Source organism: Loxodonta africana, chromosome 17 (assembly GCF_030014295.1).
Source record: "Loxodonta africana isolate mLoxAfr1 chromosome 17, mLoxAfr1.hap2, whole genome shotgun sequence".
Classification (NCBI taxonomy): Eukaryota; Metazoa; Chordata; class Mammalia; order Proboscidea; family Elephantidae; genus Loxodonta; species Loxodonta africana.
Window position 1 is genome coordinate 29,959,951 of NC_087358.1, and position 6,003 is coordinate 29,965,953.

The following is a 6,003-nucleotide window of genomic DNA, read 5'->3' on the forward strand; positions in this document are numbered from 1 at the left end:
TTTTTTTTTTTTTTGGCTTCTTGTGCTGGTGGGTTATTTTTCTAGTGTACTCAGGATTTTTTTTTTTTTTTAACTCAAGATTGCCAGATAAAGTACAGGACACACAGTAAAATATGAATTTCAGATAAACAATAAATAATTTTTTAGTACGTGTACGTCCCAAGTATTGCACAGGACATACTTATATTAAAGGATGTTTGTTTTTTATCCGAAATTCAAATTGAGTTGAATGTCCTATATTTTTATTTGCTGAATCTGGCAAACTAGGTGTACCTTTCCCTTAGGCTGAGGTCCTTTGGGGATTCCAGCTTTATTTTGGGTCTCAGTTGTAACTATCCAACTTGAGTGGCATGTCCCGCCTCTACGAAGCCATTAAAAACTTAGGTCTAGGGTTGTAATGCTAGCATTAAACTGGAAGCTCCTTGCCCATATGACTCCTGCGCTCTTGGTTTTCTGCTGTCCTGCTGTAGTTGTTAGTTCCATTTTCATTTTTGATCCATAGAATACTTCCTTCAAACTCAGCCATGCATTCAAGAGAATGTTTGTTAACATTTTTTTTTTTCAGGATTGTCAAGTGTTTTGTAGTAGGAAGGTTTCAGAAGGTGGAAACCCTGACATGGTTCCTATAACATGCAATTTAGGTCTCTGATGCTATGTTGGTGTTGGGAAAAGGTAATATGCTGCTGTCTGGTCTTTCTGAGTAACTTGTGAAATGGAGACAATATACATGATCAAGTATATTTGACTGTAGTATAACCAAGTTGATGGTATAATAAGACGCTCTAAAATATGGCTTTTCTAAAACAAACAAGTTTCAAACGTACCAAAGATTAAAGATGTTGTTGTTATGTGCCACCAAGTCAGTTCCTACTCATAGTGACCCTGTGTACAATAGAATGAAACACCGCCTGGCCCTGAACCACCCTCACAATCGTTGCTGTGTTTGAGCCCATTGTTGTAGCTACTGTGTCAATCCATCTCATTGAGGATCTTCCTCTTTTTCAATGACCTCTATTTTACCAAGCATCATGTCCTTCTCCAGGGGCTGGCCCTTCTTGATAACATGTCCAAAGTACATAAGATGAAGTCTCACCACCCTTGCTTCTAAGGAGCCTTCTAGTTATACTTCTTCCAAGACATATTTGTTCGTTTTTCTGGCAATCCATGGTATATTCAATATTCTTCACCAACGCTATAATTCAAAGGCATCAGTTCTTCAGTCTTCCTTACTTATTGTCTAGTTTTCACATGTATATGAGATGAACGAAAATGCCATGGCTTGGGTCAGGTGCACCTTAGTCCTCAAAGTGATATCTTTGCTTTTTAACACCTTAAAGAGGTCTTTTGCAACAGATTTGCCTAATGCAATATGTCGTTTGATTTCTTGACTGTTGCTTCCATAGGTGTTGATTGTGGACCCAAGTAAAGTGAAATCCTTGACAACTTCAATCTTTTCTCTGTTTATCATGATGTAGCTTATTGGTCCAGTTGTGAGGATTTTTGTTTTCTTTATGTTGAGGTATAATCCATACTGAAGGCTGTAGGCTTTGATCTTCATCAGTAAGTGACTGGCTTTAGGCTAGGAAAGCCGAAGAACTAGAATGTCATTTGTGGTTTTCCTTATCCCTTTTCTCCTGACATGACAATGTGACTGGCTTTAGGCTAGGAGAGCTGGAGCACTAGCACATGATTCGTGGTTTTCCTTATCTCTTTTCTCCTGACGTGACGATGTTCCAGTAGAGATGAGGTGGGGCAGAGCCACACCCGACCTGCAATGGATATGTAGAATGAACAAGAATAAAACCCCTTTGTTTTCTTAAGCCACTGAGGTTTTCAGATTACTTATTACTGCAGCACAGTCTGGTCTATGTTGACTGACACAGGTACCATCAACCCTCAGGCACGGTGCTAGGCACTGAAGATACAGCATTGAGCAAAACAGATGTAATTGTCTCTCATGGAACTTATGGTCTAATAAAGGCAACAGAAATTAATCAAAGAGATTAATTAATGTTAAAATAAGACTGAGATAAACATTTTGAAGAAAACCAATTCTTGGTAAAATTAAAATGCATTTCTTTAAAATGGTACAGCACCTATTTCCAGAAAAACCTGAGGCTTTTTACAAAATCAAACACAGTATGGAGCAGGGCAACACACAATTTAGAACAGGGACACATTAAATAAAGCAAAGGAATCAATGTCACACGGCCCTTGAGATAAATCAGTTACTGCGGGAGGGCATCAATAATTATTTGTAGATTTCTGGAGTGAAGGCAAAAAGGGAAAGGGCTGCACTATGTAATTTTCATTGTTTCACAGCAGAACGCAAGCAAGCTCTTTGAGGAACTGAACTTTCTCTTGCCCTGAATTGAGGAGCAATTTATCAATTTTGTCTTCACAAGAGGGGCATTTCACAACTCAATGGCAGTGTCTTAGCTAGTACTGCTATAACAGAAATACCACAAGTGGATGGGTTTAACAAAGAGAAGTTTATTTCCTCACAGTAAAGTAGGCTACAAGTCCCAATTCAGGGTGTCACCTCCAGGGGAAGCCTTTCTCTCTCTGTAGGCTCTGGAGGAAGGTCCTTGTCCTCAATTTTTCCCTGGTTGAGGAGCTTCTCAGGTGCAGGGACCCTGGGTCCAATGGACGTACTCTGCTCCGGGTGTTGCTTTCTTGGTGGTATGAGGTCCCCAACTCTCTGCTTGCTTCCTTTTCCTTTCCCCAGGGAAACTCCCTTTACACTGGATCAGGGAGGTGTTACAATCCCTCCCTAATCCTTTTAACATAAAGTTATAATCACAAAATGGAGGGCAACCACAGAATACTGGGAATAGTGGCCTAACCAAACTGATACACACATTTTGGGGGGGACATAATTCAATCCATGACAGACAGTGGCTCTAACTTTGGCAAAAGTCACAGGAACATTGTTTCAATGACTATTCCCTACGTAACCACTAAAAACCATAATTTACTACATTTTTTCTCCTTAACTTTTTTTTTTTGATGGCATGTGTTTTCAGTACTGCAGTGCATGCTTACTAATTGAGTGTATTGAAATTTTTGATTGGTAACATGGATTTGGAAACCCTGGTGGTGTAGTGGTTAAGTGCTACAGCTGCTAACCAAAGGGTCAGCAGTTCAAATCCACCAGGCGCTCCTTGGAAACTCTGTGGGGCATTTCTACTCTGTCTGATAGGGTCGCTATGAGTTGGAATCTACTTGATGGCACTGGGTTTGGTTTTGGTTTGGTTTAATATGGATTTTGAGAAATATGATCTGGTAATACATACAAGCCACCAATGGGGCCAGTGGCACTGTGGCATCACTGATCTGTGGTGTGACAATATACCAAGGAGAGCTATATAGATAATTTTATTGTGGGCACCTTTTTCCATTAGGTTACATGGGAACCTTTGGTTTTCCAAATACGACACAGGAAAAACAAAACGAACCCATCAGGGCTCCCTAACTATCACACAAGAAAGCCATCATTATGGTTGCAAGCCTCATATCACAGAAATAAAGGGAAGAAAGGCAAAAATTTACAACACTAACACATCTAGGAAGCATCACCTAATAGAATTTTCAACCTACACAACAGTGAAGCTTGAACTCCAGTTTGCTGAGCTTTGGGCATTTCAAAAGGGTCCCACCTTGACATTAATTGCATTAGAACTGGCATAGCGTACTCCCTAAGAGGTTATACTGTTAACCCAGTGGTAATGAAAAGGATAAAAGCTGAACAGAACAAAAAAATCTTCATTAAGGGAAGCCATTTCTGCAGGGAGCTAAGGTAATACGAGCGTGACAGGCAGCTTTCTGCTGTCCAATCCATTAGAGGGCCAGTGCTTGGAAAAGAGACCACAGATAATGTGTTAGATTGTCATTGTTGTTGTTAGCTGCCATTGAGTTGGCCTTTGTCTTATGGCTGCCCCATGCAAAATGGGACTGGACTGTTGTGATTGATCCATAGGCTTTTCACTGACTGATTTTCCAAAGTAGATTGCCAGGCCTTTCTTCCTATTCTGTCTTAACCTGGAAGCTCTGCTGAAGCCTGTTCAGCACCATAGTAACATGCAAACCTCCACTGACATGGTGGCTATGCATGAGGTGCATTGGCTGGAAATCAAACCCCAGTCTTCTGCATGGAAGGTGAGCATTTTAACATTGAACCACCCTCTTAAATATCAGATGTCTCTTTGGCAAGGTCTGGATTTAAATTGACTTGTGTCTGGAATTTCTAAACAAGGGCCATACCTATTTTCTGTGCTGTTTGACTGCAAAAGAATCCATCCACTTTAGAGGCCCATGGAGGCAGAACTGCCCATGTGTTGTTGAAGTTCTAGAGCCTGATTTGTGTGTTTGGTCAACGTCAGTCACACAGGGTTTTGTGGACAGGATCAATATCTTCCTCTAAAAGAAATGCTGAATTTCCTCAATAGGTTAGTGAAGACTTCAATAGGTTAGTGAAGACACCAGAGTTTAGCACCATGAAACATGGAAGAGATGGCTTGAGTCTAAACATTTTAAGGGCTTTGGTTAACAATGGACTGCTTCAACCAAATAAGAACCCAAAGGGCCATACCTGACTCATTCAATGGAGGGTTAGTGAGCACTTGGTGTGGATCAGCCCTGTCTCTGCAGGAGAAGATGCCTGCCACAGTCACCTCACTTCCTCCTTGCAAAGCTGATAAGCCTGTGGGGATCATGGTAATGCCATGGATGTGAACACAATGCTGGACACTTGGCAAAGCCTCTCATGGTTTCTGTAGCAGGCACCAATCTCAGCCCATAAACTCAGGTATTTAAGACGTATATGTTTGGAAAATTTTCTATAACTGAACTTATTTTCTCTTTAAATTCTCCATTCTACTAAATGGCAGAAACTAAATCTCAGTTGGTCCCAGGATCTCCCTTTCCCTCATCTTCCTCTGTATTCTGAGGAGTTTGAGGTCGCTTATGGTATCTCAAGGCATTGGCTAGGGGACATCGGGTCCAAGCTGTCATCCTCCGTCTAAGCCGGCCGTGGTGGAGACATCTTTACTCCTTCTGGCCCACACAGACCTCTGTTGTGTTAATCTCATACCAGCTGTAAGGCCTTGGGTGTTGTTCTTTCTCTGTCATTTACATACTGGCCTCAAGGGAATCACCTGGTTCTTCCTCTGTCTCACTGATGTTGTTTCAGGTCTGTTTACTGAGATACCTATTGTTATGGATTAAATTGTGTCCTCCCAAAATATGTGTTGGAATCCTAATCCCTATATCTGTGGATGTAATCCTGTTTGGAAATACATATGTCATTTATGTTCTGCTATGGTGGTGATGACAACCCCTCTGAAGGGGAGCAGGCACAGGAAATCATAGCTGCCTCTGAATGGTGGAAAGGTCGTGAGGTAACAGGAATTATGAGAAGAACTCACCAGTTACTCTATCCACATACTAATCTACCTCAATATTCTCATGGCAGGTAAGATAGAGGAATGTGTTAAGATGGCACAGTTAGGGGGTCAGGTAGCTTCCTGAACAACCATCCTCTTAGAATCCTTTGAGAATTTCATAAAAACTATGGATCCGTTCTCTAAAAACATGTACATTCACACAAAATTTGGTCTCTCTATCTCTCTCTTTCTCTTGGCTCTCTCCTTCTCTTTCTCTTGGCTCTAGGGGCAGATCCTTGTCTCTTTCAGCTTCTGTAGCCTGAGGCGGTCCTCTGCTGTTTGGTCATCTTCACCTGGCATCTATCTTCTCCCCTACCCCTTGTGCTTTCTTGTTTTTGTATCTATGCTGCTCCTTATAACTCAAAAACCATTAGGTTCAGGACACACCTTACCCTGACAGGAAACCCTGGTAGCATAGTGATTAAGAGCTATGGTTGCTAACCAAAAGGTCGGCAGTTCAGATCTACCAGGTGCTCCTTGGAAACTCTATGGGGCAGTTCTACTCTGTCCTATAGGGCCGCTATGAGTCAGAATTGATTGGATAGCAAGGTTTTTTTTT